Source organism: Neoarius graeffei, chromosome 5 (assembly GCF_027579695.1).
Source record: "Neoarius graeffei isolate fNeoGra1 chromosome 5, fNeoGra1.pri, whole genome shotgun sequence".
NCBI lineage: Eukaryota > Metazoa > Chordata > Actinopteri > Siluriformes > Ariidae > Neoarius > Neoarius graeffei.
This window is the reverse complement of record NC_083573.1, coordinates 87,858,158-87,872,419: the sequence shown is the minus strand read 5'-3', so window position 1 is coordinate 87,872,419 and position 14,262 is coordinate 87,858,158. Positions and strand designations below refer to the sequence as shown.

Here is a 14,262-nt window from a genome sequence, read left to right as displayed (position 1 = left end):
TGTCCTGGAAGAAATGTATACTTACCTGAGACAACTGAACAAAGAATCACTTGAAGAGTATGCTGCCAAAAACGGTACCTGCTGGATGTGGAAAATCCTTCCAGCTGGCTCACCCCACCGGAATGGTGCTGCCGAAGCTGCTGTCAAGGTCACCAAAAGAGCTCTGCAAAGCCTTGGTGGCGGAGGAGGCCTTACCTTCAGTGAGTTCCTGACAGTGCTTAAGCTAGCCGCTAACCTTGCCAACGAAAGGCCAATCGATGCCAGAGTTCAGAGCCGTGAGGACCGCATCAATTACATAACCCCAAACACACTGTTGCTTGTCCGAGCCACACAAACTGGAGACTTCAAAACAGTAGACTACACCACCTACCCCTTCAAGAGACTGCAAGAAATGCAAACACAAGTTAGCCACTTCTGGAGGTCCTGGAGCCAACTTGCAGGTCCGAACCTGTTCATCCGCAGCAAGTGGCACACTGCAAAAAGAAATGTTGCCGTCGGAGACATAGTGTGGCTCTGCGACCAAAACGCACTGCAATTCAAGCTTGCAAGAGTGGTCAGCGTGAATGCAGACTCCAAAGGCATTGTCCGGGATGTCCATGTGAAAGTCCCCCCAGGTGGATGTGCTCAGGTGAAGACTCCAAAACCAACCAAAAAGTCCTGGGACCCGCAGGGTACCACACTGCATCGGGATGTGCGACGCCTCATCGTCCTCCTCCCAGTGGAGGAACAAGTCAGCAGAGACCAGCTCATCTGATGGGTGCGATCTTTCTGTGTCGCGCCACGCCAAGACCGAGTGGGAGGTGTCGGGGCGATCTGCTGCGAGGAGTGTCTGAACGCAGGCTCACATGATTGACAGCTGCCTCCGCTACTCCCTGCAACGCTGAACTGCAGTGCTACGCTGCCGGCGCATGGCTTGGCAGCATGCAGCACTGAACAGGTGAAGCCAATCACAACGCTAATTAGCAGGGCAGCGGTCTTTCTAGAAAAATAGGCAGAGTTGGCATTCAGTTTGTAACGAAGCAGCAGCACAGCAGTTGCAAAGGGAATTCGTGACTAACACAAACTTTACAGCACATCGGGAAAAAAAAGGACAAAAAAGGCTACCGGTTTTTCACTGTCAAGTGTATGTGAGCATCACAGGTTTCCCACACTTGAAAGGGAAGGACTCGGACTCAGGATTCCACTCGTCTTCTTCTTCTACTTCTACTTTTCTAAGGAAAATCAATAAAACACAAGACGAGTGGAATCCTGAGTCCGAGTCCTTCCCTTTCAAGTGTGGGAAACCCATGATGCTCACATACACTTGACACTATTAGTTACTAGTTCTATACATCTAGTCCACTTTTTAGTTTTGAAGTATACTGCAATTACCCTTCTAGGTATACTATTAGTTTTCTAGCCCTAACCCTTACCTCATGCACACTACCAGTAGACAACTTAAGTGTTTTGTACCTTCAGTTACAATGAAATTATAAAGGTAAGAATTCACAAAATAATAACAGATACTCAGGATTAAGAACATATTCATTTTCTTTAAAAATCAGAATTTAAAGCAACATTGTATTAAATGCCAAAGTATAAAAACATGGCAATGACAACTGAAATTGACATCCAAACTCTAAAGAAAAAAGAAATAAATAAAAAAAACTGAATTATGCCAGTCAGGAGAAATAATAATAATAATAATAATAATAATAATAATAATAAAAACTTATATGGAACCACAGACATATCTAAGAGTCAACAATGATGAAGCACAGCTCCAGGGCAAGTACACTTAAACATAAGGCACAAATATTTTAATACTTAATTACACTTTTGTTAAGTATATCTTGATCAAAAGTTTAAGTATAAGCTTAATATACTTAGACTTACTTAGACTTTTCTATATACTTCAGTATAAGCCAAGTATACTTATGTATAACTTTATTAAGTATATCTCTGATAAGTAAATAAAAAGTTAACTGAAATCTCATCTCATCTCATTATCTCTAGCTGCTTTATCCTGTTCTATAGGGTCGCAGGCAAGCTGGAGCCTATCCCAGCTGACTACGGGCGAAAGGCAGGGTACACCCTGGACAAGTCGCCAGGTCATCACAGGGCTGACACATAGACACAGACAACCATTCACACTCACATTCACACCTACGGTCAATTTAGAGTCACCAGTTAACCTAACCTGCATGTCTTTGGACTGTGGGGGAAACCGGAGCACCCGGAGGAAACCCACGTGGACACGGGGAGAACATGCAAACTCTGCACAGAAAGGCCCTCGCCGGCCACGGGGCTCGAACCCGGACCTTCTTGCTGTGAGGCAACAGCGCTAACCACTACACCACCGTGCCGCCCTTAACTGAAATCATACTCTCTTATTTTTAGTTTAAAAGAAGTATACTAGAAGCACACTTGAATAAACTTCTTTTTTGTAAAGGTGAAGCTGCCAGTTAACATTTTGCCATGAAAAGACATCACATAACCTCTTAAGTCAGAATTTAAAAGTCTTTCAGTCATTAAGTATGCACCTTTTTTTTACAGCCTGCAATATAAATAAATACAATGCCATTATGCTAGTTGATGTTAGTAAACAAGCTAATGTTGCATGATGCAGTTGCTTTGAAGAAGTATAATGTAAGGACTGGTATTTCTTGCTCCTGTCCTCCCCCTACAGGTGTGGACTGTAAATTGCTTTTATGCCACTATTGTAAACATGAATCATGCTTTGAGCTCCCCCTCATAGACAGTTGTACACCTGCATGTATTGACAAGCTGAAGGGTACAGAACCAGCAAAACAGCATCAGAAACCAAAGAGCCATGTTGACTGACAAGGTAGAGTAATATTTCAGGATTTTACACAAATATAACTGCATTGCTTTATTTTATGTATTTATTTTTTGTGACAGACATGCATGGAATTTGCATGGAGATGCTCCTTTTACATTGCATGGAATTTAGTGTACAACAGCAATATGGGGGTGAAACTACACTGGAAAGATGGAATCCCAGGTTTCTGTAACAATCTTGTCAGACGTCATGTACATGCAAACCACAAACAAAAACTGGTAGCATCATAACAATTATGTCTTGAAAGCTTATGTGTTGAAGTAAACATGCATGTTCAGACATTTTATGCCATGCAATTGTAAAAATTTGCACAAGTGTTGCACAACTTGTTATAGTAGCATTCTAAGCTAATGTAATGAGAACCATAGACAGTATGCTGATAACATGGACATACAGTGTCCTCCATGATTATTGGCACACCTTGGAAAGATTAGTAAAAAGGGTTAGAAAAAAAGTAGCTTCATTTCACACTGAAAAGATGAGAAAAATCCAACCTTGAAGTGAAAAATTAATTCAGAGAAAAACAAATCCCTCAGGAAATAATGTAATAAAAACACATGTGCCACTATTATTAGCACCCTGGCAATTATATTGAACTGGAAACAGGCTTCAGAACAGGGGAGTTCTTTTATTTAGCACACTTTTCAGTGACTGCTCAACACGTACACACGTGGGGTGACACTGCTCTCTCTCTCATTCCTGACTGTCTGAAAGACACACAGAGACAGCCAGTAATTTGACACAGGTGCACCTCATCACGTTACCTGCTGGTTCAACCTGCCTCCTTGCTGTTCACAGCCAACGATCGACCACACCCCCACTGCCACATACCCCCACCACCTGATTAAAGCCAAGGAACCGTCCAGCCTGCAGCTGACTCCCCCCCCAGCAGGAGAGGTAATCCGCCACCACCATCTGTGCTCCCGGTCTGTGGACCACCTCGAATTTAGAGGGCTGAAGGGCCAGATACCAATGAGTGATCCGCGCATTGGCATCCTTTATGTGGTGGAGCCACTGGAGCGGGGCATGGTTGGAACAGAGAGTGAATGGGCATCCTAGCAGGTAGTAGTGGAGAGTGAGGACTGCCCACTTGATGGCCAGACACTCCTTTTCCATTGTGCTGTACTTTGACTCTCGTATGGAGAGCTTGCAGCTGATGTACAGCACCGGACGCTCCTCTCCCTCCACCACCTGGGACAAAACAGCCCCCAGCCCTCTGTCCAACGCATTGGTCTGTAAAACAAAAGGGAGAGAAAAGTCAGGAGAATGCAACAGTGGGCCCCCAAACAAAACTGCCTTTACCTGAGCAAAAGCCCATTCGCATGTCTCCATCCACTGGACCAGATCTGGTGCTCCCTTTTTAGTGAGGTCAGTCAGTGGGCTGGTGACGTCCAAAAAGTTAGACATGAACCGCCTATAATAACCAGCCAGCTTCAGGAACTGCCTCACCCCCTTTTTGGTCTTAGGTTGTGGGCAGGCCACAATCACTGCAGTCTTATGAATTTGGGGATGCACCTGCCCATGACCCAAATGGAGGCCCAGATACCATACTTCCACCTGTCCAATTGCACAATTCTTCGGGTTTGCTGTGAGCCCAGTGTGCCTCAGCGACCTCAGGACCATCCCGAGATGTTGTAGATGCCACTTCCAATCGTAACTATAAATTATTATATAATTTAAGTAGGCTGCCGCATACACATTGTGGGGATGGAGAATTCGGTCCATGAAACTCTGAAACGTCGCAGGAGCCCCAAACAACCCAAAAGGAGGGTGACAAATTGGTGTAAGCCAAACAGAGTGGAAAAGGCCATTTTTTCATGGGATAATGGAGTCAAGGGGATCTGCCAGTATCCCTTTGCCAAATCCAGTGTCGAGTAAAAACGAGACAACAAACAACAACAAACAACAGAGGGTTGAGCCGCCTGTCCCAATTTTTAACATTCCCGTGAATGAACTTACGAATCATGTTTTTAAGTGTTTGGTTAAATCATTTGACCAGCCCGTCTGTTTGCAGATGATAAACACTCGTAAAAATCAATTTAATCCCCAATAATTTGTATAATTCACACAGTGCGCATGACATAAAAGTAGTGCCTTGATCAATCAGGATTTCTTTTGGAATTCCGATTCAGGAGATAATGTGGAAGAGCACCTCCATAACACTACGTGCTGAGATAATGCAGAATGGGACTGCTTCCGGGTATCGCATTGCATAATCCACTATGCCTAACACAAAGTGATACCCGTGTGCAGATCGATCTAATGGCCTGATGAGATCCATGCCAATTCTTTCGAAGGGAATCTCCATTAGTGGCAATGGGCGCAATGGCGCTTTTGGTGCAGCTGCAGGATTTACCAGCTGGTGTTTGCGACATGCCGCACACCACCTGCAGACATCGGCGCAAATCCCTGGCCAATAGAAACAGGCCATGAGATGTTTCAGTATTTTATCCTGCCCCAAATACCCAGCCATGGGATTATGATGAGCCACATTGAATAAAAGTTTCCTGCGGCTCTTCAGGACCAACAACTGTATCATCTTTTCTTTCGTTTGAGTGTCCTGCATCACTTGATCTAGCCTATCCTTAATAATACAAAAGTACGGGAAAGAAAGCACAATGTTAGGTTGGAGGATTTGGCCATCAACAGTGTTGTTTTTGGCAGCCATTTTTGATTTAGTTTTAGTCTTAGTCCTAGTTTTAGTGTGCACACTTGACAGCGTTTATGTAGAGAGCATGCACACTAGACAGCGTTTCTGTAGAGAGCATGCACACTAGACAGCGTTTATGCAGAGAGCATGCACACGAGACAGCGTTTCTGTAGAGAGCATGCGCACGAGACAGCGTTTCTGTTGAGAGCATGCACACTAGACAGCGTTTCTGTAGAGAGCACGTGCACTAGACAGCGTTTCTGTAGAGAGCATGCGCACTAGACAGCGTTTCTGTAGAGAGCATGCGCACTAGACAGCGTTTATGTAGAGAGCATGCGCACTAGACAGCATTTACGTAGAGAGCATGTGCACTAGACAGCGTTTATGTAGAGAGCATGCACACTTGACAACGTTTATGTAGACAGCATGCACACTAGAGAGTGTTCATGTAGAGAGTGTTCATTGTTCATGTAGAGAGCATGCACACTAGACAGCGTTTATGTAAAGAGCATGCACACTTGACAGTGTTTACATAAACACTGTCAAGTGTGCATACTCTTTACATAAACGCTGTCTAGTGTGCATGCTCTCTACATAAATGCTGTCTAGTGTGCATGCTGTCTACATAAACGTTGTCAAGTGTGCATGCTCTCTACATAAACACTGTCTAGTGTGCATGCTCCATTGTTCACAGACTCATGTTTCTGCCTCCGTTTAACATGTCGCAATGCGCTGATAGAGCACAAACATGTCATGATGAACACACAACTCAAAGATGACCACGCTGTCTGTTAATGTAAATATGATGGCTAAACGTGCTGCTAACGTTAGAGTAGCCAGGTGTGCTGCTGCTCATTTAGACATATTAAGGCACAGCAACAGGTCTGAAAAGCTACATTTCCTCCCATATGTTTCACAATAACTCAAATATGGGTCAATATATGACAAAGCATTCAGTTGCTGTCCCACCAAAAATCCCTGCAGGACAAGTTTTACTCATGACATCTTAATCGAATTTAAGTTAGCTTAACCAAGCCAACTTTAGCATGAAGCTAGCGGTCCCATTCATTTTCGCCAGGTCATGGTGTTTTGGAAAACTTAATAGGAATTTCATCACAGACCAATTGTTGAGTGACATTAACCAAAGCTAGCAAACGTATACATGATTTGTTAACAGGACTTATTGTAACGTTAACTTACCGTCGCAGAAATAGCAGCATGGTGAGCTTTTAGATGCCTCTTGAGGTTGGTCGTATTCTTGCCACGTAGTTTATAGCCACAGCATGTACCTCTGTCTCCCACTACAAGGTATTCCGTTTTATTTTCTGCTGGATTATGTGTAACGTATGTCCATAAATCATCACATCTTTTCCGCCCACCAAGCCCTTGTGCTGGTGTTGCCGCTGCCATGGTCCATGAACTGTGTGTGGCTGCCCCGGCGTGCACTGTGCCCGGACATGCCTGGTGGTGGGCGTGACCAAACAAGGACAGGATGCAGGTGCATTGCTGATATTTTCAGCATTTGGCAGACAGGTTGCACGCACCGTTGGAGGAAATGCCATGCATTTTGATAGTCCTATAGCCAACACACTAACATTTTCGTCTCGTCAACGAAAACAACAGATACGTCTTGTCATATTTTTGTGATTAAAGAGTTATGTTTAGCTCGTCACTGTCTTGTTTTAGTCATGAAAAAAAGGTGCGTTAATGAAATCATTTCGTCATCGTCATTGTTAATGAAAACAACACTGGCCATCAATTGCTTTCACTTGGTCAAAGGTATGACTCAGAGACTCGCCACATGCCTGCTCCAATGGGAAGTCCCCTAATGGATTCCCCAGAGAGGGAGAAGGGCTCTCCCCACTCTCTGTGTCATCATAATGAGGAGCTGATGTGGGTGTGACTGAGACCGCCTCCTCAGGCAATGTTGCAGCGGGATCCCCTTGTGAAGCGCTACTGCAGGACTCACCCACTACTATTTGTTTCATTAATGTTTTAAACCCCAGCCAATTGGTTCCCAGGATCAGTGAGTGAGTGAGGCTCAGACTAACTGGAGCCTCTACACTATGCTTTTCTCCCCAGAAATGGATAGTGATGGGCATCAGCGGATATTTGTGTATATCACCATGCACACACTTAACCTTTACCAAACGTGCATTTCCCAGTGCCCCACATTGAGTCAGGCTTTGATGTATGGAGGTCTGATTACAACCTGAATCCACCAAAGCCTGATGTGTACCCCCTTGAATACTCACAGCTATCCTGTACACCCCCACTCGATCAGGGGAAGCCTGAAGTGCATTGGGGATGCGAATCAGTAGCCACGCATCCTTGCAGAAGCACTGATTCCCCACCTTCCCTCTGTGTTTACAGACCTGCTGGGGCTCACTTGTGGTTCTGGTGGGCATGGATGAGTATGTTTGTGGAGAGACAGAGGGGATTAATGGTGGCACAGACACAGAAGGAGAAGGGAGAGTAGAAACACAGGAATTGATATGGGTGCGGCGAACGGGTTTCGGGGGAGTTGCTCCCCGTTTCCATGGGGCTGGGGTAGGGGAGGGGTGAGGAGAGGGAGGGGAGAAGGAGAAAGTGGAAGTGAGAGAGAAAGGAAGTTGTAGCACAGCCTGCTTCTGGATATGCTGTCAGGTGATCTCCGGCCAGTCAGACTGCATTCTCCAGCAATGTTGGTCGGTGACACTGGATCCACACTGACATCCTGCTTGGCAGCAAACTGCTCCAGTGTTGCTCAATGATGGATTCAACATCACATTCACTGGCCAACAGCCACTGCCGGCAGGCATCTTGGAGTTGTTGGGTGAACGCAAATGGCCAGCCCTCTTCTCCATAAGCCAGCAAGCAGAACCACTGGTGCTCCTCTTCAGGGCTGTGGCCAATCCACTGTACGATGGCTCGCTTCAGGTGGGGGTACTCCAGCATGTTGGTGGCCAGGAGCTGTTGATCCGCAAGCAGAGCTTCCCCCGACAGGTGTGGCAGTAGGTGAGCTGCCCACTGAGAGGTTGGCCATGAGCTTGCCTCCATGACACACTCAAACATCTCGAGGAAGGTGTCGAGGTCATCCTGCAGCCCCATCTTCACCAGCTGGATGGGCATGCTGGCTGCAGGAATGACTGTTGGAGCACCCACAGACTGGATCCAGCTCTGTATCACCTGCTGGTCCTCTGCCTGGAATTCGATCAGAGCCTGGAAGTGCCAGCCCTGATCTACAGTCAATGCGACGAGGGCGTGCTACTGGTGCTGGAGGTCATTGGTGAATGGTTGGAGGAGCTCTCTGACTGGTTCGGATCCCATGACAATGATTGTTCCTTGGTCCTGGGTTTCAGCACCAGTGTGACAACTCTTGGAATTCTGGGGAAACAGAGGAATTGGAAACAGGCTTCGGAACAGGTGAGTTCTTTTATTTAACACACTTTTCAGTGACCACTCAACACATAAACATGCACACATGCAGGGTGACACTGTGTGTGCGCGCACGCGCTCTCTCTCTCTCTCGTTCCTGACTGTCTGAAAGACACACAGAGACACAGGTTAATAGACAGCCAGTAATTTGACACAGGTGCACCTCATCACGTTACCTGCTGATTCAACCTGCCTCCTTACCATTCATAGCTGATGCTTGACTCTACCCCTGCTGCCACAAATACACTTATATATGGAACTGTTACAAACTTGCCTGGTGTCAGGAAAGCAGGCAACAGACAAATGTAAAAAGCAGTGCCAGAAAAAAAGCCTTTTCTGTCAGTAAACCACAAATGTAAGAGTCTCATCTCATCATCTCTAGCCACTTTATCCTGTTCTACAGGGTTGCAGGCAAGCTGGAGCCTATCCCAGCTGACTACGGGCGAAAGGCAGGGTACACCCTGGACAAGTCGCCAGGTCATCACAGGGCTGACACATAGACACAGACAACCATTCACACCTACAGTCAATTTAGAGTCACCAGTTAACCTAACCTGCATGTCTTTGGACTGTGGGGGAAACCGGAGCACCCAGAGGAAACCCACGCAGACACAGGGAGAACATGCAAACTCTGCACAGAAAGGCCCTCGTCGGCCACGGGGCTTGAACCCGGATCTTCTTGCTGTGAGGCAACAGTGCTAACCACTACACCACTGTGCCACCCCCTGTAAGAGTCTCAAGTTTGCAAAACGCAACTACAACTTTGACTGAAATCATGTTCTATGGACTGACGTAACAAAAATGGAACTTTTTGGCAATAAACACTTGAGGTGGGTTTGAGATAAAAAGCATGGCTATAATGAAAGGAACCCAATCCCAACTGTAAAATATGGTGGAGATTCTGTAATGTTTTGGTGCTGTTTTTCCTCCAAAGCCTCTGGAAACCTTGTAGGGATATATGGCATCATGGACTCCATGAAATACTGGGACATTTTAAATCAAAATCTGTCTGCTTCTGCAAGGAAACTAAAACTGGGCCATCATTGGCTCTTCCAGCAGGACAATGATAGGAAGCATATGTCCAAATCAACACAAAAATGGTTAGCTGACCACAAACTCAATCTTCTGCCATGACCATCTCAGTTTCCTGACCTAAACCCCATTGAAAACCTGTGTGGTGAGCTGAAGAGGAGAGAGCACAAGGTCTTAGATGCCCTGCTCTGTATCTCCACCCTTATAAAATGTTATAGGCGAAGACTCAGGACTGTTTTACTGCCAAAGGGACATTGTACAAAGTATTAAATGCAGGATTACCAATAATCACTGCACATGTGTGCTTCATCTCATTATCTCTAGCCGCTTTATCCTGTTCTACAGGGTCACAGGCAAGCTGGAGCCTATCCCAGCTGACTACAGGCGAAAGGCAGGGTACACCCTGGACAAGTCACCAGGTCATCACAGGGCTGACACATAGACACAGACAACCATTCACACTCACTTTAGAGTCACCAGTTAACCTAACCTGCATGTCTTTGGACTGTGGGGGAAACCAGAGCACCCAGAGGAAACCCACATGGACAACATGCAAACTCCACACAGAACAGCCCTCGCAGGCCATGGGGCTCGAACCCGGACCTTCTTACTGTGAGGCGACAGCGCTAACCACTACACCACCGTGCCGCCTACATGTGTGTTTGTTGAAAATAATTATTTCTTGATAAGGGATTTGTTTTTCTCTGAATAAAATTATTTCAATTAAAGGTTGGATTTTTTTCCCCATTTTTTCAATGCGAGATTAAACTAATTCACCAAAAGGTGGAGTTTTTTGAACACTTCACACTAATCTTTACAAGGAGTGCCAATAATTACAGGGCTTTGAACCGGTTCAAGGAACGAAAACCGGGAACTTTTTCTATTTCACATGGAACAGAAACGAAACCAGAAACTTTATTATTTTTTATGTTCCGGAACAGAAATGCTTATTAAAAATAACGGTAACCGGTTAATACTGGTTTTTATTTCGTTCCTCAAAGTTTCTGTAGCCTACAAATAAAATAGCCATTCTTCTCCTGCGCAAGTTTCTATGACCCGCTGGGGTTCACTTCCTGTGTGACGTTCGCTGACTGAATGGAGAGAGCGGGAAGGTGAACTGCTATCACGTCTCCATGTGATAATAAGTGAATTACTGAGCGTCTAAGCAAAGAAGAGCCTGAACGTTGCAACCTCCCTATTGGCTGTTTGTAAAAATGTATCAATTGTTGCCCTTCCCACGGGAATCATCACGGGCTCGAGAGACGAGACCTGACGAGTTAGTTCGTTGGTAGCAGAACAAAATGTCTGGACACAAATCGGGTTTTCAGAAAAGGAAAGAAAATAAACGGAGGGTTGAAAATACAAAAAAGGAGGCAGAAAATGCAAAACAAGTTTTAAGGTAGGACAAATGGTTACTTTTTAAGGCAGCCTGCCGTGGCTGCAGGCTTTCAGTTGTCATTGAATGGTTACTTTTCTGAGGCAGCCCGCCATGGCTGCAGGCTTTCAGTTGTCATTGAATGGTTACTTTTCTGAGGCAGCCCGCCGTGGCTGCCTGCAGGCTTATTTATTATAGCCCATTTAGTTAAAATAGTTAATATAAAATGTTATAGTTATGTGATGGTTGTCCTGATTTAGACTGGTGTTTTTTTTGGGGGGGGGTTGCGCGATGTTGCACCCGGATCCAGATTAGGGCAGAACCGGCCCTGGCTACATTTCAGGTGTAGTTTGTTTTATGAATGTATGTACTTGCATAGATGTGTACTTGGTCTTCCAATATGGCGCCTAACAAAATCTCGCGGCGTGGTGACGTCATGCGGTAGCCCTCTATAGGGCCTGACTAGCCTTTGGTAACACACTAAACGAATTATCTTTCATTTTTGGCACTTTTTCTGTTTGTGTAGATGGGAAGACATACTGAGAATCCAAATCGCCAACATTTGAAATAATAATTGTTTTGAATTATTTCTTGTCTTATTTAATGAAGGTTGTAATAGAATTAGCCTACATTTGGCTTAAGCCGGATGAGACAGAGACATAACTTTATAGCCATTTGTTAAACAGCTGACAGGGAACGTAATTAACCGTTCCGGAACGTTAAAATTCCGTTTCTGTTCGGAACGAACCAATAGGGAAAAAATTCTGGTTCAAAGCCCTGAATAATTGTAGAGGGAACTGTACAGTATCTAATGCTGGGGGATGTTAAAGGACAAATAACAGCTAGTCAAGCACAACCTCAAATCAGAAAGAGTTGGGACAGTATGTTGAAAGTGAAATCAAAACTGAAAACAATTTGTAAATAATCTTTGACTTGTATTGCGCTCAAAACAATACAACAACACATTATTTGATGCTTTACTTCAATTGATTTTCTTTTTCTTTCTTTCTTTTTTTAATAAACACTTCTCAATTTTGATTCTTGCAATACATATCAAAAACGTGGGGACAAACATTTTTATTTTAAAGCATTTACCACTTTATAATATTGCAATTCCTTCTTACAACACTTTAAAGATGTTTAGAGATTGAAGACACCAAGTAATGAAGCATTTCATGCCCCCCCCCCATTTTTCTGTAAACAGGTTTTAAGGTATGCAACAGTACTGCACAGCCATGACTTTGTAATGTGTGTAGAATGTGGTTTTTCATTGTCTTGTTGAAATATCCCTAGAAATTATGTAATCTTGAAGGCAACATATATTGCTCCAAAGTCTCAATGTACTTTTCTGCATTAATGTTGCCATCACAGAAGTGTGAGTTACCTTTGCCAAGGGCACTGACACAACCCCATACCATGACAGACCCTGGCTTTTGGACTTGTTGTTGGACATTATCTGTTATCGCCCAAATGAGGATGGGTTCCCTTTTGAGTCTGGTTCCTCTTGAGGTTTCTTCCTTGTGTCATCTGAGGAAGTTTTTCCTTGCCACCGTCACCACAGGCTTGCTCATTGGGGAAAAATTAGGGATAAAATTAGTTCATGTTATAGTCTTTAATTTTAATTTTTTGTAAAGCTGCTTTGCGACAATGTCTATTGTTAAAAGCAGTATAAAAATAAACTTGATTTGACTTGTTGCTAGTAACTGTCTGGATGGCCCATTTCGTCTTTGGTCTGGAGCACATGATGTCCATTTCTTCCAAAAAAGACCTGGAATACTGATTCATCTGACCACAATACACATTTCCACTGTATGATGGTCCATCCCAGATGTCTCAGAGCCTAGAGAAGTCAATGGTGCTTCTGGACACAGTTAACATAATGCTGCCTTTTGCACAGTAAAATTTTAGCTGGCATTTGTGGATGTAACTCTGCATTGTAGTGCTTGACAAAATAAACCTGAGCCCATGTGGTTATATCAGCTACAGATGAATGATGGCTCTTGATGCAGTTCCCTCTGAGGCTTCAGGGATCAGCTTAGGTTTGGGCCCTTGCCCTTTGTCCACTGAAATTCCTCTAGATGTTTTGAATCATTTCATGAAATTATGCATTGTAGAGGGTCAAATATTCAAATCCCTTCATATCTTTCATTGAGGAACATTGTTAGTGAACATTTCAATAATTTTCTCATGCATTTGTTGAAAAACTGGAGATCCTCAGCCCATCTTTCCACCTCAATGACTAGGCCTTTCCTGGATATTGATTTTGTACCAAATCATGATTACAATTACCTGTTGTCATCACTATCGCCTGTTTCAAATCACATCATTATTTAATTGTTTTAACTCATTACTCACCCTAAGTTGCCCCATCCCATTTATTTTGGAATGTGTTGCAGGCCTCAAATGCAGGTATGGATATACAGGGGGCTGCAAAAGTAGGTATACAGTAATGAAAAACAAAACATTCACACAAAACATTAATATTAAATGAAACCTAGCACCACTATTATCTGTTCTGTTCATTCCCGTAACTGCATTGCGGTCGTAGGGAGGCATGAGAGATGCTGACATAGTCACTCATCTCTCATGTCTTTTCTCTTGGCTTGGATTGCTTGGTGGTGCCCATCTCCTCTCCAAGCATATTCACACTTACGGTCAATTTGGATCCACCAATTAGCCTAACCTGCATGCCTTTGGACTGTGGGGGAAACCGGAGCACCCAGAGGAAACCCACGCAGACAGCATGCAAACTCCACACAGAAAGGCCCTCGCCGGCCACTGGGCTTGAACCCAGGACCTTCTTGCTGTGAGGCGACAGTGCTAACCACTACACCACCGTGCCGCCCGCCACTATTATAATACTGGTAATACTGGAATAATCCTTACTGTATACCTACTTTTGCAACCTCCTGTATATTAACAAATGAAATGAAGTTGACCAGACAA

General features: G+C 44.4%; 1 long non-coding RNA gene across 1 annotated transcript in view; it reads left to right on the top strand.

Annotated features, from left to right (window-relative positions):
- Window positions 1-2,748: 2,748 nt before the first annotated feature.
- LOC132886154 (uncharacterized) overlaps window positions 2,749-14,262 on the top strand; it is a 33,835-nt gene continuing 22,321 nt past the window's right edge. Inside the window, exon 1 of the long non-coding RNA XR_009654669.1 lies at window positions 2,749-2,827. This is a non-coding gene — a long non-coding RNA (uncharacterized LOC132886154). The remainder of the gene's footprint in view (window positions 2,828-14,262) is intronic.